A 22,796-nucleotide genomic window follows, 5' to 3' on the forward strand; every position below is an offset into this window, starting at 1 on the left:
CTTGTAGTTCTGAAACTCTACGAGCTGAGGTAATAGCCAGAAGTAAAGCTGTTTTCCAGGAGAAGTATTGTAAATCTGATGAGGCAGCTGGCTCAAATGGAGGTAAGGTCAGTTTTTCCAGAATGAAATTGAGATCCCAAGCAGGTATTGGTTGTTTCCTTGGGGGTCTTAGGTTCTTAGCCCCTCTGAGGAACTGTCTTAAGAGAGGGTGAAAGAATAAGGGTGGATCAGTGCTGTATTCTGCAGAAATGGCTGAGGCATGGATTTTGATGGAGGAGAATGAAAGTCCACTGCTTAGCAGCTCAGCTAGATACTGTAGTATTTGAAGTAAATTCAGTTTTCCAGGATCCTGGCCCTTTTTCTCATTCCAGACACCAAACCGTTTCCATTTTGCGGAGTAAGCTTTTCTAGTTGACGGCCTCCTGGCCTCCAAAATGACATCCTGCACCTCCTTGGAGAGTAGGGTCTGTTGTGATGCTAAGGAATCTTCCATGCGGCTAGATTGAGTGTTTTTAGCTGGCTGTGAAGAGTTTTGAAGCTGTGCTGAGTCAGGAGAAGAGGCATTAGAGGCAGGGTCCATGGTGGAGAATGCGTCAGGCTCCTCAGGAGTGGGTACCAGGTGTTGTCTTGGCCAGTCTGGAGCAATGAGAATCATCTTTGGTCTGTCTGCTCTGGTTTTCAACAGAACATTGGGCAGCAGAGGAAGAGGTGGGAAGGCATAAACTGTCATTGATGTCCAACTGAAAGAGAGAGCGTCCACTCTCCAGGCCTTTGGATGGAAAATCCTTGAGCAGAATTTTGTCAATTGGTGATTTTTGTGGGAGGCAAAGAGATCTATGTCTGGCCTTCCCCATGCTTGGATTATTTCTGTAAAAACGTTTGGATGCAACTTCCATTTGTGTGGATCTGTCATATTTCTGCTTAAGTTGTCTGCCAGCATGTTTTCCTTGCCTGGCAAGTACTGTGCTTGTAGTTCGATTTTTAAGTCCATGGCCATGTTCCAAAGTGACATGGCCAGTCTGCATAGGGGGTATGAATGTGTTCCTCCCTGTTTGTTCATGTACCACATAACTGTGGTGTTGTCCGTTCTTATCAATAGTTGACCTGGTCGCAGGAGGTCTCTGAAAGCTATAATAGCATTTATTACATGCTAGCATTTCTTTTTGATTGATGTGAAGGTGCTTTTCTTTTTGGGACCATTTGCCCTGAATGCACCGATCTGTCATGTGCGCCCCCCAGGCGTAGTCCGAGGCGTCTGTTGTGATGACTTGATTTGCTTGAGGCTTGCTGAATGGAAGACCCGTGTTTGTTTGGCATGCTTGAGCCCACCACAGAAATTCCTTTTGCAGACATGGAATTAGTGGTATTATTGTTTCCAAACTGTGGCTGTGTTGAGACCATAGGTTTTTCAGGTACCATTGTAGTTTCCTCATATACAGCTTTGCACATGGGATTAGTAAGATGCAAGATGCCATGAATCCCTGAGCCTGCAGGATCTTCCTTGCAGTCAGCCTGATGCAATTTGCTAGTGTTCTGAAGTATTGAGTTAGTTGCCCCTGCTTCTCTGGCGTGAGGTAGGCCATCGGGGTGTTTGTGTCCAAGTTGGCACCCAGGAAAATTATCTTCTGAGAGGGTATTAGTCTTGATTTCTTTTTGTTGACTGTGTATCCCAGAGAGTGCAACAACATTATTACATAAGCCAGATGTTTCAGAAGAATGTGCTTGCTGTCCGCTTGGATCAGGCAGTCGTCCAAATAGGGGTATATTTGTATCCCTTGAAGTCTGCAGTAGGCAATTACTGATGCCAGGCATTTCGTGAATACTCTGGTCGCAGTAGATAAGCCAAAGGGCAATGCAGAGAATTGATAATGGGTTGAACCTGCAAGAAATCTGAGGTATCTTCTGCAATTTTGTCTGATTGGGACATGCAGGTATGCCTCCTTGAGGTCCAATGTTACCAGCCAAGACTCCTTGCCCAGCATGGGAAGAAGCTGCTGTAGAGTGAGCATCTTGGATTTTGGTACGAGTAGAAATGTGTTCAGGATGGATAGGTCCAGAATAGGTCTCCAATCCTTTCCCTTCCTTGGTACCACGAATAGTCTGGAATAAAAACCTTGACCTTGTTCATGCGTTGGTACCTCTTGAATAGCTTTCATGTTTATGAGCTCTGTAATTTGCCTTTGTGCCTCTGCCCTTGGATTATGTGGCAGGTTTGGCATGCCTCTCATTTTTGGAAGGGTGTGAAAATGGAATCTGTAGCCTCTTGTTTATAATGTCCAGGATCCATTTGTCTTTTGTGACAATATGCCAATTTTTTGAAAATAATGCCAGTTTTCCTCCTAAGGGGGCTGCCATTTGAGTCTTGCTTGGCATGCAAAGGGGAAAGTCATTGGGCTTGCTTTCTGAATGATTGCGAGTTATCCTCACCACCTCTTTGTGTTGAAGCTTGCCATTGTCTGCCTCTAAACGATCCTTGGGATTGTCCCCTGCCCCTCGGGCATCTGTATCTACCTTTTTGGGGTCTGTCCGTGGCTGGAAAGGACCAATTTTTGGAAGGCCAATTTCTACTGAAATGTGGGGGTTGTACCTGTAGAAAATCTTTCACAGTTTGCATTGATTTAGCTTTTTCCTCCATTTTCCTTAATACCTCCTCAGCATTAGCACCAAATAATACATCCTTTTGTAGAGGGGCATCTAGTAATTTAGCTTTGACATGATCAGGCAAGGTTTGTTCCTTGAGCCAGGCATGTCTACATATGACTGATCCTGTAACAGCAGCTCTACATGAGGCCTCTAGAGCATCAAAACCACATTGTAAGGTATGCTTACCCACTTGTTCTGCACTATGCATCAAATCCTGCAACTCCTTCAAACTTGGTTGTTCAGGTTGTGACATTTTACTTTTCAATTGTGATGACAAAAACTGTTGGTATTTTAGCATATGGAACTGACAGTTTAAGGCCCTCATGGTTAAGGTAGCCGTGGTATATACCTTTCCCCCCCACCTTTCTAAGGATCTGGAATCTCTCTCGGAAGGTAATGGATTTTTAGCAGTGGAGGCCTTAATTCCCTTGGGGCCCTGCGAGATGGTTTCTGGGTCAGCCGCATGGCTTTTGTATAGAAATTGGTGCGAGTCAGGAACCCTGTAGTACCTGTCAGGCTTGACTGGGGCTGGAGGCAGAGAATCCGGGTTAAGGCAGGCCTCCGAGTAAACATCATCTAGGATGTCCAAGACAGGAGGTATAGCCAGAGGTCTGTGCTGAGGTAGCAAGATAAATTCCCTAAGCCTTTTCTTGGAATCTGAATAATCTTGGCCTTCCCCTTAAGGTATGCAAAGTTTCCCCAAATGAGTAATCCTCTGGGGGGGATACAGAAGGAATGGATTCCTCTGCATCGGAGTCTTCAAAAGGGGAGTAAGAATGTTCCTGATCATCACAGTGCTCTGAAATAATGGAGCCCTGATCAGAAGAGGGGGATTCTTCCTCCACTCTGGGCCTTTTGTCTTGTGGGGGTTGAGAACCCCTGATAAGAGTAATTAAATCCTCAGCCATTTTAAGCATGTTTTTTAGGCATGGGGCCTGGAGATGGGCCCTGTGTAGCTTGTCTCTTAGAATGCATGGCTGCTTTAGACGTAGTGAAAGCCTTGATGGAAAAAGAAGAGGAAGGTCTGAAGACACCTTGAGTGGAGGTAGACCTGAACACATTTTGAGGTTCAACGCCAAGAGTGGCTTCGGTATCTGTAGTCTGGGTGTAGGCCGAGGAGCCTGTGACCTCGGGTACAGGAGACACCGCCAATGAAGTGTTGTCGGTAGTCAGGGGCTGCGTAGGCGCCTCTCTGAGAACTGGACCATGTGTAGTCGGCTTTGGCGTGGTGTCGGTAGAGGCCACGGACCTCGTGTGTTGGTCCTTATCTTTGCGTTTTTTAGACAAAACTGGAGTCTGAGTATCCGACATAATATAGTTAAATGTTTTTCCAAAATAATGCTGGGCGAACTCCGCCCGACGCTTAATGGTGCGTTTGTTGAATGTAGCACAAAAGCGACAGACCGAGACGTCGTGGTCTGGGCCAAAACAAGGTATACAGAGGGAATGGAAATCCTTATGCGGTATTTGCTTCCCACATGAAATACAATTATTAACTTTGTCTGACATCGGTCTGAGGCAAAAAAAGTTTCCCTAACGGGGTACTTCGGACTTCGGTTTCAAAATTTTCGTAATTTCAGGAGCTGGCCGACCGGCACTTGCAAACTGCTTCTGCTTTGGGCACCGCGCGGCAAGAAAGACTGAAGAAAATGGCGTTGGCTGGTTCCTTTATACCCCTGTCGCACTGACGTCAGGGAAGAAGCGACTACAACCGACACCGGACCTAGACTTTGGAATTCGGCCGACCGAGGACCCGCCTGACGGCAGGAGAACCCATCTGTTATGACTGCAGCTGTATGCACAATGAACATCTTAATGCAAGCCTGAGCCAGTAAAAACGACACCTTGCAGCTGAAGCAGCAAATGAGATCTGGGTAGCTAGCGCTAGGCATCATGGGATAAGGGGTAGCCTCGAGCCAGTAAACACCTCTCAAGCTATAGAAGATGGCCAAGTCGGAGCAGAGGATCGGCTCCAATCCCAACCAGCAAGAACGAAGGCGAGATAGACAACTTAACATCTAATGTTTTCAGTGTCGGATCCGAAGTCTGATCAGATAGAATGGCAAGGTCTCTTAAGTTTTGTATCAGACTGTGAAGTCAGATCCAATAGCTCTTTTGTCAGGAATGTTGAATCAGAGTGTGAAGTCAGATCCTGCAACTATGTCATTTTCTTTTTATGATCCGAAGAGTCAGTCATATCTGAAAGAGGTCTTTTTCTTAAATTTCCCAGAAGATTTTGTAGAAGCTGTAGAAGTGCTGGGAGAAATGGCCTTTTTAGTTTTTGCAGGGGAAGCTCCAAATAAGGCCTTAAAAAAGGAAGGCAGAAGCAACCCCTTATGAATTAACTTATTTTTATGCTCCAAAACAGCTCTAGGGTTGAAAGAGTGGCAAATGGAGCAGTCTTCTTCGAGGTGATGAGATCCCAAACAGTAAACATACAGGGAATGTGTATCAAAAGTGGTATTTTATGACAACATTTGGTACACTTCTTGAAACCAGATGGTTTCTCTGCCATCTAGACACGGTCAAAGGTAAAATAAATATCCTAGAAAAATACTCAGGTGTGTGTGTGTGTGTGTGTGTATATATATATATATTTATTTTTTAAGAGGAAAGAAAAAGGCTACCAACAATGGTATTCACAGAGGGAAATACACTGAAAGCTTGAGAGAGGGAAGAGTACTAACAGTAAGAAAGAAGTACACGAATACAAAAAAAGAGGTTTTAAACAAAAAGGGTAATGCAACATAGTAATTGGACTAAAAGGAAAGAAAACGACTTTTCAAAAGGAAATAATGGTTAACTTCTCTCAGTTATGAAAAATCACTTGAGAGCACTGAAAAACCATGTCCTCCATTGGAAGCGGCAAACGAGATTTGAGGTACTTGGGACTGGTGTACTGTGGGTAAGGGAGTACCTTAAGAGTTTTCTGGTTGCTACAAGGTTTTGCAATGTCCAAATCATATCTGAGGGATCGGATCCAAACTCATAAGTTGAGGACAGAATGAACAGTGACAACATCAGATCATTATTTTATCTGCTAAACAGAAGTTAAATAAATAAATAAAAGACTTGTGCCCTTACTTCTTGGCATTTCAGTTCTTGGGAGCAGTACTAGAAGTATTCTGTTATAACCAATCCAAGTATTTTAACCTGACAAAAGGAAATAGAGGAAAAAAACTTAAAACTTACTTGAGTGATTTATTGAGGCCTGATGTGCTGGCATTTACATGGACCACAGAATAATATTAACCTGAATAATGATGATTTGCAGACTAAAAAAAAAACCTGAAAGAAAAGTGCATCAGTAATTAATAAATATAGAACAGGGTCGACAAAATAATCAACACTTAAGGGAATAAATAAACAAGAGCTAGAAAGTGGTAGTTACCTTTTACAAGCAAAAAAAAAAAAAAAAAAAAAAACAAGTTACACCTTTAGAGTTAAACAATTATTGCAGAGTAAAAGAATAGTTACATAGCTGCTTGACCCAATGTTAAATATCTGACATAGCATCTTATTCAGCAAGCATTTATCTATATGCATTTTCACAGAAGAATATAGCACTATATTGAAAACATTTGATTACCAGGAAAGTCTAACTAGGCATAAGTCCAATTTTCAGCAGAGGCCTGGGGGATAAAAACTCTGAGAGAGATGATACAATACAATGTTGCCCCCACCCACACACAACCATCATGGGATGTTGCCAAACTGAAAAAGGCATGCATGAACAGAACTGATACCACCTTTCTGACCTATTCTTTCTAGACTGAGAACCAGAAATAGCTTTGATGAGGCTGATCAAACAAAGAGCATTACAATGGAGATAAAGTCACAAAAACATCATACCTGGATCCTGGGATACAATCATGCGAGGTACAGACCAGTCTTACAGAAAGACAGAACATGAATTTCAAGTACTGTGAATTCTATACTAAACTCCATCACCCAGTGCTATAAGCAGTGCCTACACAAACATCTGGGCTTATCTATGGCAGTTTCACTCAAGTAAGCAATTTTATAATACAGCCCAAAAACAGTAAACTACTGCAGGACGGAAATGTAAAAAAAAAAAAAAAAATGCCCTTGCAGAATCTTTACCAATGTTAGTTCTGCATTTAGAACCTATATTCAGCTTGTAACACCTGGGACTTTTGAAATAGTGAATGTTGGACCAAACAAATGCAGTGCAAACAATCTTCACTGGTGCTACTTTAAAAATTACAGAAAACCCAACACTTACACAGTAGATATGGCTTCACCCACTTGACTATTGAATAGCACTGGACAATACAGTCTGACAGCCAAGACTCCATGACTTATAATTTTGTAAGCATTTCCTTTAGGCAAAGACAAAGCTGATTTGACTGCAAAGAGGAACCAGTCCTAGAAAGCAATTTACTTCTTTAACTTATCAATGAATCCCTCTAATTAATACGGCTCTCCAAGAAAAAAAATACCCCTTGGCAATCACTGCGAAATCTTAGATAATGGTATGCTCTTGTAAAAAAAAAAAAAAATACGCAGTTTTACAACTCACTTCTCTAAATTCAGTCAAGCTGAAATGGCTAACATGGCAAAATAAAAAAAATAAATATAAATAAATTGTTCCCTGTAAGGAAACTGTCTAACCCTGCCCAAGGACTCCTTGAAGATACCTTGTAGGAAGTTGTGTGTATCAAATTAAGCTACCACAGGCACCTGTACAAGTTCATGAAAGGCCAAAACAATGATGAGCCTTGGTGTATTCACTGCCCAAAAAGAAGAGACTGCTGCCATAATGAACCCTTCCCTAGAAGAAAATACTCTAAATCCTACCTACTGACCGCATAAGAAATAACTCCTCATACATGTCAAACCTAGATGGAGTATTTAATTCAGGAGCCATGTAACATGCTTGAGACACTAAATTTTAATGGAACAATATCCCATTACGCCAGAGTAAAATATCCTTCATGAGAGAAAGTAGTTGTATAAGAACTTAATGATAAATGTTCAACTGATCATCGCTGCAGTATTAATAGATCATGGGATATTCTGCCAAGGACAGCAGTGTATCCGGTCAGCAAACCAAAGCTTGGGCACCTTCCTCTTGCAACATACATCTGAAGTATTCCCAAACTGTATGAGCACTAGGGGATATGGAAGGGACTTATGGGAGGAAACAACCTCAGGACTTTCTTGACCCGGACCAGAAAGTCATAGAAAGAGGCAAAATACATAAACATGCCAATTTAAAGAGGGGGAAAAGAATATGGTGCCCAACTCAGCCAAAATGATAAGAAAGGGAGAAACAGAGGCCTGGTTTTAATACTACAACAATGATCAGCAAGACCTCAACTGTTATGTAAAATCTTACACAACTGTACTATGTTCTTCCTTTGATCATTGTTACACTACTAAAAATGTATGGGAGGATTCTCAAAGCTATCCAAGTACTGTGGGAGAAAAACTGATAAACTGGAAACTGAGCAGGGATTTAAAATTCTTTGATGGATGACTAGCAAATCCAGCTCTAACCCCAGAAAAAAATCTTATACTCTTATGAAAAGTGTAAGTGTTTTCAGAAGCAGATCTAGAATTCAGACCCTCGAAAAAAGGCACCAGAAGAGGCAACAGCCCTGGTAGACTGGACCAGAGAGAGACCTAGTAGCCCTTTCCCATAGAAGGTATAGCAAAAGGAAATGGCTGAAGTGCTCCATCTAGAAATTGCATGGATACATGCAGATTGAATTTTTTTTGTATTGGAAAGAAAAAGTTACCGGATTTTGACAGATTTGGTTTTGTCAAGGTAAAACTAGTGCTGCCTATGGACATTCAAGACAGTTTTTCAAACACAGAATTTAAAAGATCAGGAAGAAGCTGACTCAAAAGGAGGGAGTGTCCACTTTTCTAAGACGTAATTTAGCTCTCAAGGAGGAAGAAAACATTGTGATGGTATGCTGTCCAGGAACTGCTTGACATCACAACCTGCAGATAAAGGTGGACCTAAGTTAGGCAGGTAGAAATGTGCTTTTAATATTAATATGCCAGTCTTGAATTGAGCAACTACTTACCCCAAAAACTATACTCATCTTAATGACATATTTCCTTTTTTTATACATCTTGAAATAGTTATGCTATACTTCTGATTATTGACACAGTATAACATTTTATTGCTACTTAATGCCTTGTAATAATCATGTAACATTGTTGTTTAATGCTAATTTATAATGAAAATTGTATAATATGTTGGAGCTTTTCTCCCCGGGCCTCCGCTGAAAAAGGGCTCTTCAGCTCAGTTGGACAATCCGGTCAACAAATGTAAAATAAAATAAAATAAAACTCACAAAAGAAAGACAGAATGACAGGAATGTCCATCTGAAAAAGGTCTTACTCTTTTGAAATTAAATAATTTTTTTTTTCCCATTTGGAAACAGCATTTTCTTGCTTCCTGTAATACCAGTAGAATGTTATCTGAGAAAGGTGCCTAAATAGAATCAAAAACTGATTAAATGAAGGGCCCGGTCAGATACAAAGTTTGAAGGTTTGGGTGAATAAGTGAGCCCCTTCGTTGTGCGAGCAAGTACATTCTGCAGGGTAAGTTGTGGTGATTGGCCTGGGCCAAATGAAAGAAGAGAGAATCAGTGATGTCTGGGTCTAAAGGCATTCACCAGCAAGACTTATGTCCCATTTAATTTTTAGCAGGACCTTGAGAGTCAGAAGAGGGGAAAAAAGCATAAAGGAACTACCCCTTCCATAAGAAATACCTGGTGTCAGTTTTCCAAGCCTCTAAGGCATGATACTCTGGAGCAGAACAACTCACGTTGTCTTTTCTGAGAGGAGGCAGAGAGATCTATATGAATAATCCACCAATGGGTAATTTACAGGGAGACCAGTCTGCTCAACATCCACTTGTGAGGTATGCCCTGGATCTGCTGAAGTAGTCTGCCACATTATTCCTCTCTAAAGGAATGTAAACTGCCTGTGACAGATTGTGCTGGATAGCTTGTCACAGGCAGTCATGGAAAAACTGCAGTGGCAGTAGGAAGTTGTTCTGCCTTGTTTGTTTATGAACCACACCAATAGCTGCATTGTCTATGAGGCCCTGGAGTACAAAGGTGATACAAGGATTGAAGAGCACCGAGATAACTGCTTTCATCTCCTTGATGTTTATGTGGTCCTTCCTGCCCCTCTCTAACCAGACACCCAGGACTTTTTTATTAACAGAACAAGCCCTCCCCCGCTAGGTCTGAGGCATCTGTGTAGAGTTCCTGCGAAGGACTAGGACAAGAAAGGACACTTCTGGACTGAGTGATATCTGTCTGACTCACTAAAGAAATTCCTTCTTAATGAAGGCAAGAGAAGAACTACAAAATTCAGAGGGTAGCAATGTTGTGTCTAAATAGAATGGAGACACCAAATATTCCTGATGAGAAGTCTGGCATAAGGCACCATTTGAACAGTGGAAGTCATGTACCCCAGGGGATTCAAGATCTATCTTCCTGGGGTCAAGTCCAGGTGAAGAAGAGACTGCAGGTAATCCATTATGAATTGCACTTCATTCTGAGGAAGAAATGCTGTCACTGAGACAGTATTGAGCCTACATCACAGAAATACCAGGTCTAGGGACAGAAGAATAATGGCCTTTTTGAAGTTCAAGGTGAAACCCGGGTGGTGGAAAAGGTCTATGACACAAATGAGGTCAGCAAGAAATTTATCATTTGAAGATGTTCTACAGGGATAGGGGGAAATACGAATCCAATGAAGCCTGCAAAAGGCAAAGGTAATAATGGGAGTTAAGCATTTTGTGAACACCCTTGGGGCTGTGCAAAGATGAAAGGGAAAGAAGAAAACTGAAAGTGAAATTGTAAGGCACAAAATCTATGATCTGGATGAACAAATATGCAAATGTTTGCCATTTACATCCATAACAACAAGAAAACCCTGGGGAAAGGTCACTGAAAGAAGAAATAGGGAGGATTAATATTTTTAATTGTGGTACCATAGAGAAGGTACTGAGAATTGACAAATCTAGAATGAGTCTCTGTTTCCCGTCCATTCTGGCATTAGGAAAAGACTTGAGTAAAACTCTTTCTGAAGGTGGGGAGGGATTATCTCAATTGTCCCCTGACAAAACATCTCTTGCAGAATAGAGAAGATCAGGAAAACATGGTTTGAAGAAACCTTACTAATGTCTCTGCTGACTGAAGGAATGAGCTATGACATCTTTTATCTCTATGATGGTGAGGACTCGTCTGTCTTATATTAGACTCCCACATATGGAGGGGGAAAGTTTCTTTGACAGAGAGAGAGGACTGGTCGAGGTAGTGAGTGAGTTAGGAGGCATGGGAGGATAGTGACAAGGAAGATGGCTTGTCAGGGAAAGATAATTGTGATCCTTTGAAATCCTGCTTTGACTCATTCTGAAATTTCTTTAGCAAATGTTTTGCCTGGTCTCCCAGATAGGAAATAATCCCATGAAGCCTGAAAAAGTTTTTTTTTTACCTTGCCAAAAAGGAGCCAATCTTAGAAACCTTATGGACAGGAAGATTTGTTTCAACTCCTGCAGAATCTTGTCTCTCTCCTGTAAATTTCTGAAAATCTCAGCTGCAACAAGACCAAAAAGATTTCTCTTTCTAAAGGAGCATTTAAACGTCTGGACTGCACATCATCTGGCAAGGATTGTAACCTCAGCCAACAGAATATTCTCAAAACACAACAGCTGTGCTGGAATATGCATTAGCTGCATCATTACTACATTTGATTAAAGGTCTAATTAGCTAAATGGCAGAATTTACAAACTCCCACATATAAAAGGTCATAACACATTCTTTGTAAATTTGGCACCTAGTTACCTTCCTACTGAAAGTGCTGCATCATTTTTAATACTGCATAACCAAATGAGAGTTCCTCTAAAAGAAAATAGAGAGAAAGTGTCATCCTCTTCAAAATCCACAGGTGAATGAAACTGGAAAGAGTAGGCTAAGGAATCTATATGAGAGTCAATCTTATTTCCTCAGAGCAGGGATCTCTGCCTCCTTTAAGGAAAGAATAAGAAGAAAAGAACTGAATGAACTTAAGGGACATGATAGCTTTAAAAAGCCCAGGGAGAATTTGAGAGACTCTCCTGTAGTTCACTGGTAACAGCAGTGGAGGGAGAGGCATGCTTGGTCTACTCAGTTTTCTTTGCAGGAACATCAGCTTAAAAAATACAGGGAGGATCCAACTTAGGACAAACTTCGATAAGGGTGTCAGGGACATCTTCCCGGAGTAGAATCTAAAGAATGCCTTCAGGCCACAGTTCCCCCTTCACAGCAAAGTTGGCTGTCTGATCAGCTAGGCTGGATATGCAAAGAGGCTGCATCTTTTTGGAGCCTTTGAAGGGGCTGTGACAGCAACAGCAGCCAAGAAATCCAGCAATCCAAGGACTCGTCAAGAAATAAAGCGGAGATGTCTGGGTCCAATAAGACAGCAGAAACTTTAAGCTTCAATTTCTTTAGCTTCTTTTTCAGCTGAAGGACATCTGACTGGCAAGATTTGGAAATCATCCTTCCCTGCGTAAACACTTAACCTTTGGTTCTCGAGATATACTTTCAAAGAAGTCAACTACCAAGTGTCTTGGGTACAACAAAATTAACAAACAGGACACTTCTTATACTTATGACTGAAACGTAGACAAAAACAAGCAAATAGTTTGAGATACCTAGCAAGTTCTTCTTTAGTTATCAATGGATAATTCTACAGGCAGGAGTCTGCCTCTTAGGCTAGGCGAATCATACATTACTTTGTTACAGAGTTATGTATTCTGCCTGTTAAGTTAGGTGAATTATACATGACTTTGTTACACAACTATGCTGATGGCTGACCAAGTTGACTTTCTATGTAGTTTTTTAGTTTGATGCTTAATGTCAATGGTTTTCTTGGGTCTATATGAAAAAGAACCAAGGCAAATACAAATTGTGGGATTGTTAAAACAGTTTACAGTTGGGGACCTACTCAAAACTGAGAATTTAAGTTTCAGTACTGTGTCAGGAAGGAGGCACAATGAGTAGCACTGTCAAATCACAAGATGTTCTCCGGTACAGTTTACACTTGTGGCATCCTCTGTGTTGGAGTCTGCAATTCCTTCCTATGTTCGTTTGGGTTTTCTCTTGGTATTCCATTTTCCTCTCGCATTCCAAAGACATGCAGTAGGTATAATTGTGACTTTTAAATTGTCTGTAGGTCTGTGTAAGAGATGGTGCCCGACAGTATTAGAAAATACAGATGCTAATGATACTATGTAGAAGAGGGGTTACACTGGAGCAAAATTTTATTGCAATGTGTAGTCTGTATGTGCCCCTAAATACACTCTAGCAAGATTTTTGGAAGATGAAGGTAGATATAACTGTCCTTCAAGATGGTACTGCAATATGTATATGAAACTGGAATACCATGGACCCAAAGCAAATTATACATCTTGTTCTGAGCGATTATGTAGGTGCCAACAAAGTGACAAGTCTCACCGTTTTTTTCCAATATGAAAACTGAGTTAACTCTATCTACCTTTTATGCTAATAAATTTAAAATCAAGATCTCAAAATAAGATGCATGTAACTACTGAACAAGCTTTAGTTTTAAAGTAGCAACACTTTGTCCAACTGTAGTACTTCTTGTTACTTGTAAACCAAGTTTAGGTCAGGTGCAGCCTTGTGGGTACATCTGTCGATTTGGGGCCACTCTTCCCATCTGGACGGTTAAACTTCATTTTTGAAACTGTACATAGTTTTGTGTGCTGTACGTTAATAGGTTATGGGAGTGTACTGAAAAAAAAACATTGTTTTTTGTTTGAGGGTTTTCATCAAAATAAAAAAGTCTTGAAAAATGTAACAAAGGTTCAAATAGAGATAAGAAAAAAACTGTATAAAAGATCAGCCTGCCAAACAGTGCATGCATGCAAGACAAAAGTTGAAAATACATATTCAAAAAAAGTGGTCATGTATAATAGATGGGAATAAAACCTTCTTACCATAATGGCTATGTTATCTGTATTAACTTGGGGGCATAAATGGCCTTACAGGGAAAGACAAAAAAGAAGGTAGTGAATTATATTAAGAAATGGAGAGTGCAAATTAACAATGCTGCAGGGGACACATCTGGAAAGAAATGAGTACGTGGATTTGATAAAGAAGGGTTTTCAAGATGGATATTCAGCAGAATATCAGAGGCAATGGAAAATGGAAGTGATTACATTAACTGCTAGAGGAACTTCAACAGCAACAGAACAGAAGAAAAGGTAATATTGTAGATTTGTGTTAGTAATGGGCTACTAGCAATGGAAGATTATGGTAAAATGAATTTATATTCCACCAAAAACTACTATTATGGAGCTTGAAGACATTTTTGTGAAAAATAATCCTCTTTCAGCAAAGATTACTTACAGGTGGAGAATTGGAATATATTATAGTATATCATATTATACTACAGATTTGAGAATGTTGATTTGCAACAGTGAAGATGTATCTGGGGGACCTAGAAGGGACAATAAACACAATTGGGTAAATTTCTTAAGAACTTCATGAAAACTTTGGTATGAAAGACGTGAATTCATTAGTAAGGACCTCTTGAGAGAATTTACATATTATTCCTCAAGGTACAGTAACTGTGCTAGAAGACTAGACAAATAATTTCACAGAAACATATGCATTTAATTGAGATTGAGAGCTCTGATACACATTCAAAAACTATTTCAGATCACACCCCAATAATAACTGACAAAAATGCAGGGTAATGAAGTAAAAATGAGACACCAGAGTTTCCTTACCTACTTGTTAAAGAGAGATGAATTTAATGGAGAGGTAGTGAAAATTATTTGGGAGTTATTAGGGAAGATAGTAAGTCTTCATAAGTTACAGCTAGAAAGTAGGATAAAATGAAAGTGCAGTTTAAAAACAGGGTTGAAATATAAGAAAAAGGTACAGTTAAGAAGTAACAAGAATTTAGAGGGGCTGACAAGGATTAAAGCATTGCATAATGAGGAGGATGTCAGAATAGAAGAGGGTCAAATGCAGACTGCTAAACAGAAAATAGAGTAGTACATGCAGGATACACAAGTTTATAAATACTGCTAAGAAACTGTTTTTGGTAATACCTCCAGAGCACAAAGACCTTTAGCACAACACCTTAGCCAACAGAGAGTAGAATGGGTTGTTGCTAAACTTAGGGAGCCTATAATAAGAAAAATAGCCAGAGGTTCGGAAGTGGTATTAGGGATATTTCAGAAATTTTATGAGAATTTGTATAAAGCAGAAAAATGAGGAATCAAGAAAAAGCACAACTGGAAATACTTATAGAAGGAAAATATTAGAGGTAGATGAGGCACAACATTTAATAGTAAAGAAAGGAGAACACAAGATAAAAACGCTGATATATAACCAATCTGCAGGAAAGTCTTCAAGAATAGCTGGTACTCTGCGGTGGAAGTCTGGAAACTAGGAGGGAAGAAAGTGTTTAAAAAAAAATCCAGTCTTTTTACCAGTATTTTACAAGGAGGAAGCACCAACATCCTGGAGAAAATATGTGGTAGCTGTAATACCTAAAGACGGTAAAGACCCATCAGATCCAGTTTCATACTGGCCATTTCAATTACAAACCATGATTATGAAGTGTTTATGTCTATAATGGATAAAAGAATGGCATATATGTTACCAAAATGAACAGATAAATGGATCATTTTGTTTTTATGGAAGGGAAGGCAAAGATTTGACAACAAGAACAATGATAATCCAGAGGGAAGCAGAATGCAATAAAATACTGTTGTTGGCGAGTCTGATGCAGAAAAAGCATTCAGAGTAAGGTGGGATTACACTGGCTGGGCACTGTAAGCATCTGCATTCCCCTGATGCAATAAAAAGGTTAATTGGGGGATATGAGAGATCAGAGGCAAAAGTGTGAGGTTTCTTCTCTGATAAGTTGCGTCTGAAAACAGGAACTAAGGAGGCGCGTCCTCCTTCCACTTTATTTGTGTTATAATTAGAACCACTGGCAAAGAAAATAAGAGACTCAAATTCAAGGATATAACTGGTATGGTGATCAAGAAAAGTTGACTATTTGCAGAAAATGTTTTGTACCTCATAAAACTAGAAAAGGACAATTCAGTGCTGTGGGACATACTGAAACAGTTCCAATTTTTTGGAGATATAAAATTAAAGATAAAACAAAAGCTGTAGGTGTAAACTGTGTAAACACACAAACTAGTTTGGCAAAACCGATATTTTTGGGGACATGATAAAATGAAGTAATTAGTAGTATGGGCTAAAAGCGATTCAGTTAGAGCAGATAACGTTGTGTGTGAAAAGAATAAACAAAAGATAATACGAAAACTGAGAAACTGGAAGCTCTTATCTATGGATAAGACACAAGCAGTAAAAATGTCTAGTTTTATGCATGTCAAGCATTTTTTTTTTTTATCAACTGGAAGAGAATTTGTGGATAGCAAGAGTTGAAGGATTTTATCTGGCGGTCAAGAAGCAAGATTCAAGTGGGATAAGTTGATCCTTTCAACAGAACAAGGTGGTTTAGGATTACCTGATTGAAGGGATATTTAAGGCTCTTGCATGCAACACAAGCAGAAAGCTACAATTCAAAGTGGAAAGGAAAGACTTAGAAGCAGAGAGGAATTTCACAAAATAAGGACAGAGTGGGATTTTGGATTCAGATCCTTAAGCAGAATAGCAGTCCAACAGATTATTATATCCAAAGTAGCAGAAAGTGTACTAAGAACTAAGCCAATACAGGAAAGGATATTCTCCCAAGAGAGATAACTGCAATTAGGGGTACAGAGAATAGGCAAGAGCATGCTAGAATTTACTGGAGAAGGCTGGCCAAGGAACCAAGGTATTGGGAAGACAGGTAAAGGTAACAGAATGTGAAGAGGCAGAGGAAAGATTTGGACCGCAGGCTAGAGACTGCCTTCCTATCATGGACTGATAAAGTACAGGCAGAGAGAAAGGGATAGGGGAATCCTAAGTGAAACACCTGCACTGGTTGAGTTTTCAGTCAAATCTAGAACAGAGGTTGTTGTTAAAAATAGGGATAAACATACAAAATACTGCAGGACAACTATAGGAATCAATCAGAAGAGGTCAAAAAAAGATTCAGAAAAGAGATTAGATCAGCAATTCAAAAACAATGAGAGGACATACATATGGGTCCAAAATATGCAACAAAGTCGGAAAGATTTAGGACTTTTGCTTGGGAAGCGTTTGCATAGGTATTTTTATATCCAAAGCAGACTGCAAAGAATTTTTCCTCATGTAGATAGCAAATGGAGGTGTAATGGGGAAGAAAGAGGTACCTGGGAGCACATCCTCAGACTGGAACAAACTGGCAGACTTTAAAAAATCCCTATAAAGTATTCTGTCAAGGGTAACCAAATGAAAGTAACAAAGGAATTTATTTTTCTAGCAGGGCTACAGGAACTAAAATTGCCTAGACATAGTAAGGCCTTAAGTTTAATTCTGGTGGTTGCCAAATAACAATCACTAAAGAAAATGGAAATCAAAGTCTAAAGCAACTATATTTGAAGTAGTGAATATTGTAACAAAAAAGAACAAGTGGGATCTTCAGAAAAGAGCAGGAGCAAATTATAAAGTAAAAAGGTAACCGTTCATGCAGAAAAATGTTTTGGAGGAGGAATGACTTTTATAAAAAGCAGGGATTGAACAATTTATGCAATGCTGGAATGATTATTTTGCACATAAGAATATATGTGAAGTATACTGTTTGAAAATGTGAACATGTTAATATGGTTTGTTTACTTTTATACAAGTGAAAGTTTGCCTATGATACAAGTGATAATTCAAGAAGTGCAGTACATTCCTGGGAGATCTGGAAGCTCCAAAAAGATGAAAACGAGGATGGTCTGGGCTTCAGAAAACTGGAGAGTTTGCTTGAGATCTGTCTTGTATTATTAGTCAGTGTTGACATCCATTGATGCCAAAGATCTACATAAAATGTTGCAGAACCAAAGAAGTAGGAGCTTTTGATGGCTTAGCTATTTTTGGAACTACAGAAGAGGGTGGAGACGAATCAAGGTGCTCCTTTCTCTATTTTTCTAACCAGTTTCCATTTCTTTTTTTCTTTCAAATTCCCCTTTTCTAATATTTTGGTCTGCTCTTCTCGGAGAGGTTTGGGTCACAGACAGAATAATTGTCCATTTCTCCCACTGTACTAGAAAGAAAGCCATTAAGAATCAGCTCATTTCTCATATCAATAAGTGACCATGGCTGAAAAATTAATTATGAAGGTGCTGCTTACTGTGATGGATCCAAAGTCTTCTTTAGACACCAAGGTCTTACTGGCTGGATTCCGCTGAAATCAAAGTCTAGTTATAATTGCATTCACAGTCATTTGCTATAGTCTCTTCATAGTGGCTTTACATCCTGTTTTTCTCCTTGGTATTTTATTTTGGTCTTTGTATGAAAACATCTGTTTGTTGGTGTTTGCAGAAAAATAGGCTTTCATCCTGTAGAGAAATAATGCTGGTATGGTCTTTTAAGGAACCATCTTGTGCAAATGCTGACTTGATCATTCAAACTTCCTTGCTCAACAATGTCATATAATAAAAACATGTACAGATCGTTTTCCTGTTAGTAACATGTCCATTCTTTAAGGAAGCTGGTTAGCTTTCTTATTGACAATTTGAAATGCATACATCCTGTTTTTTACATTTTTTGCCAAGTCTGTAAGTCAGCTTTCTTGCTGACAGTGTGAAATACATGCATTCTTGCTGATTTTGTAGGAAAACATGTCCATTAAGCAAATTCCTTATTTTTCAAGTCACAGTCATTTAGTATGGATGCTAATCACATATTGCTAAACTCTATTTCTACATTTAAGCAAGCTTTATTTTATACCTTATTTTGCATATTTGTAATAAAATTACCTTCAACCTTTTATCCACTGTTAAATGCACTCTAACAATGGCCCAAAAGATGCCACACTAGCAGCTATGATGCTTCAGGCCCAGTTACACAATGCACTGATCATGAGTATCCTGAGGCAAGATGCTCCCAGCACAGAAAAACAATGCATTGATCATGAACATCTTCAGGCATAATGTTTGCATACGAATTTGGAACGCTTCCTGATACCTGGAGCTTTCTCTAATATCAGAATCTGAGGGTTGTGGACTATAAAATCGTATGAAGCACTATATTTTAGAGAAAAAAAAACTAATAGGAAAGCAGAGGAAAAGGTCAAAAGATATTACATTTTCCTGTGAGGAAAACACTATTTAGAGGCAACAGTAGGCTTAAGTTGGTCTCTGTTGGAAAATGAGACATGAGGAACGAAGAGTTACAAACCTATAAAACTTGTACAAACTTGTAAAAACTTGTGAGGCAGCTCGGGCCATCTCAAAAGTCACAGCTGAAGAAAATCATTTATCTTTCCCAAAACAGCAGCTCTGGAGGATCATGTCTAGTGTTGAATGAGGCAAACGAAATGAGAGGAACAGAGAGATGCAGTGCACCAAGGGACAGGGGAAAGACTTGAGTGTTGGAAAAGCTTCTGTGGACAAAGTCGCAAGCTTGGGCAGAGTGGATAATATATGAACAAAAGTTATCTTTTGGTAAAAGTTAAGATTTGTCTAGAACTGGATACAAGCTTCAGCACACTTAAACAATCCTACCTTGGTTTGTGATTTACTGTGGAGTTGACAGGTAAGAGAAGTTTTATTTGAATTTTTATTGTACTTATCACTGTTTTTAACTGTTTGTAGGTAGGAAGGGATAGCTTTGTTAACAAGATTTACTTTGATTCATATTTTGTTTTACCTTTAATTTCATTGTTGGTTGTTAGAAAGGGATAGGTTTTAGACAGGCAAGCTCTAGCCACTCCAAGAGGCCTAGACAACTATAAATTCACACAAACTGCAAACAGGAAAATCTTGAGCATATCTAAACAATCCTACCTTGACTGTTACAAAGAAGTGTGACCTTTGTCTGGCTTGCAGAACTTGTCTGTTTGTACTTAATTATTTAGTTGTATATTGTTGGCGTAATTTTTTTGTCTTAATAGTTGATTTAAGTTGAAGTCTGTGGTTACTGTTTTTGATTATTCTTTTCTTTTAAAATACTTTATTTGCATGAAGCTGAATATGGATTCCTTAAATGAGTATGCAATTAATGATTTGTTAATGCACAAATATCTTGTACAGTGTAATAAATGCTATGCATATCTAAAGGTAACAGCTGATAACACTGGTGATTTGTGTTTCTCTTACTATTGTTAGAAGTAAATCTAGACAATGATGGTGATTGCATTTGTGCAATTGGCACGGCTTGGAGAACTGTTGCTTCACATATTAATGACTGGACTGATGAAATAATGTTAGACATAGAACAAACAGAACACATTTCGGAAATAATGCATCTGTTGTCTGCAAAGATCATTCAACCCCTATGAAACAAGGCAATGTCCCTGACAAGTTTGGAATTCTGGATGCAAGTATTCAGCAATTTGAAGATCCAGTTTGTTTAGTAGGAAACAAACAAAAAAAAAAAAGAAAGGAAGAAAAAAACTGACTGTAAAGGAAAGAGAAAATGTAGCAAAAAAGACACTGCTTTGTTATGTAACGCACCGGTTACAGGGAATAATGATATTTTTCTATCAGGAAAACCTTCAGTCTACAGAAAAAAGGTATCATATTTCCAACAGAGAAGGTAGAAAAAACAAGAGGCAAGGGACAGGTGAAAAGGAAGAAATCAAAATTGAACGTGGAAGGATTGAAGAATATTACTGTAAGAGAAAGATGTTGACTACATGGCTCAAGCTGTGGATTTACAATACCAGGTGGATGAGAATTTAAGACGATGAAAACAGTGGGATAAAAATCTATCTTTCATAAGAATTGATAGTGCAGATATTACTGTATTAGAAGCTGAAGATTCTTCAGAGCTGGCCAGCAAAGATATTCTTGTAATTGGAGATTCAGTTATTAGAGGAACTGGTACTTATACTTGCAGAGAAGATAATGAACATCGTATAGTGCTATGCTTGCCAGGAGCAAAAATAGAAGATATAAGACAAGCCTTGGAACACCTTAATGTAAGGAAATACGGATCCATTTTTATTCATGCTTGTACAAATGTCATCCACAAAAAATGAGGTGGAGGTGTTATGTATGATAGGGATTAAAGATAATTGTGAGACCTGTGATTATTACATATTCAGTGATAACACCAATACTAAAGACTGTGCCACTGTGACAATGACAACCATGGAACATATAACAATTGCTGGAGTGCACAGACCACCAAAGTCAAGTGCAGATGAACTAGAGGAATTCATACATTTCTTGCATAAAACACAGGAGGGAAGAATAATATTAACTGGGGACTTAAATTTACCAGAAACAGACTGGAATAATATTAATTCAACAATGTTAGTAAAGAAATAATTCACAATGTATATTCAGGAACAATTGCTTCCAATTATAAAAAAACTACCAGGGGACTGAACATACTAGACATTGTGTGTGTTCCTACAGAAATTACTGTTACTTCAAGTCATTTTTATTACCATTGGTGAGCAGTGATCATGGGGTTATAAAGGTTAATTTGTTGCTAGATAATTCTGCCAAACTGAAATCTAAACCAATGCACAGTAGGTTAATTACAAATTATATGGAAGCATAGCAGTCACTATGTAAAACTAACTGAAGTGAGGTGTTTCAGTGGAAAAACTGCAGATGGAATGTGGAAAGTTTTGAAAGAGAAATTGTTTTGAGTGCAAAAAATTAAAAAAAATGTTTAACATCTGGATCTAGGCATACATCAGGGGGATATATTTCCATAAGGACAAGATAGCTGATTAAGGTGAGACACAAATATAAGAAATGGAAGAGAGGTCAAACTACAACTTTGAAAACTGAAATAAACAAGCTGGGCAAACAGGTTAAGCATAGTGTGACACAAAATCAAGAAAATTTAGATATTGAGCACAATAGGAAACATTTTTATATATAAATGTGGCAGGAGTAAAGAGACACAAATTGATAAACTGTGTGCAGTTTCTAAAATTTATTCTCAGGCACAACAGATTCTAGATATATTTACAAAATTTTATGCAAAACAGTTTGGCTACATAAGAGGTGATACATTGTCCTAGTGCCATCCAGGTAACCCCAGATACTGGAATCAAATTAGATTATATTGAAAAAGAGCTGCACAAATTGGATCCAGACAAATCACAGGGAGGAGATGGAATTAGTAACAATGACCTGAGAACACTTCAGCAAAAACGTACGGTACCATTATATCTATTATTCACTAGGTCATATAATTAAGGGGAAATTGCTCAAGATTGGAGACATTAAACCCGTCTTCAACGGAAAGAGGAGTAGGACAAACCCAGAGTCACATAGACCCTTAAGTCTGCTTTCATGTTGTGGAAAAAAAATGGAGAAGGTAATATTGGTTAAGTTGTCATAATTGGATAGGTTGGGACTTTGAACCATATATCAACATGCCTACATTGAAAACAGATCTATTACCACCTGTAAAGTACAGTTTTGTACCTACCATAAATGTAGATGTTCGAGTGTTCACCCTGCTGCGGTCATCACACTTGGGTTATCCTGCTGTCAGGCGGTCCCGCAGTCGGCCCGAATTCCAAAGTCTTGGTCCGGCGTCGGTTGCTGTCGCTTCTTCCCTGACGTCAGTGCGCCAGGGGTATACAAGAGGCATCAGACGCCATTTTCTTCAGTTTTTCTTGCCCCAGATGTCAGGTGCCCCCAATAGGTAGGCAATATCTATATATATATCTATATATATCTATCTATCTATATATATATATATATATATATATATATATATATCTATATATCTATCTATATATATATATATATATATATATATATATATATCTATATCTATATCTATATCTATATATATATATATATATATATATATAAAACAATACCTTCAGGCACAAGCAAATACACCACAGAGGTTGTGTAGGATAGAGTGGCATAGATTAGTTCAGAGGGGATGGAGGGAGGGTAACCTGGACTGCAGCAGGGTGAACACTCAAACATCTACATTTATGGTAGGTACAAAACTGTACTATGTTCATCGTGTTACCCTGCTGCAGTCATCACACTTGGGTTGAATCCCAAAGCTAAG

The 22,796-nt window shown here is 38.9% G+C and overlaps 1 protein-coding gene across 2 annotated transcripts in view; it reads right to left on the reverse strand.

The window, feature by feature from the left end:
* The window catches only part of LOC122811674 (zinc finger CCCH domain-containing protein 10-like), a 3,783,075-nt gene that overhangs the window by 3,433,818 nt on the left and 326,461 nt on the right, over positions 1 to 22,796 (reverse strand). For both annotated transcript variants that reach the window (XM_044083671.1, XM_044083670.1), the window contains one exon: positions 5,836 to 5,931. The gene's annotated coding sequence lies outside the window, so the exon portion shown is untranslated. The remainder of the gene's footprint in view (positions 1 to 5,835; positions 5,932 to 22,796) is intronic.

This window comes from Protopterus annectens, chromosome 9.part0 (assembly GCF_019279795.1).
Source record: "Protopterus annectens isolate FY-2018-M chromosome 9.part0, PAN1.0, whole genome shotgun sequence".
Taxonomy (NCBI): Eukaryota; Metazoa; Chordata; order Ceratodontiformes; family Protopteridae; genus Protopterus; species Protopterus annectens.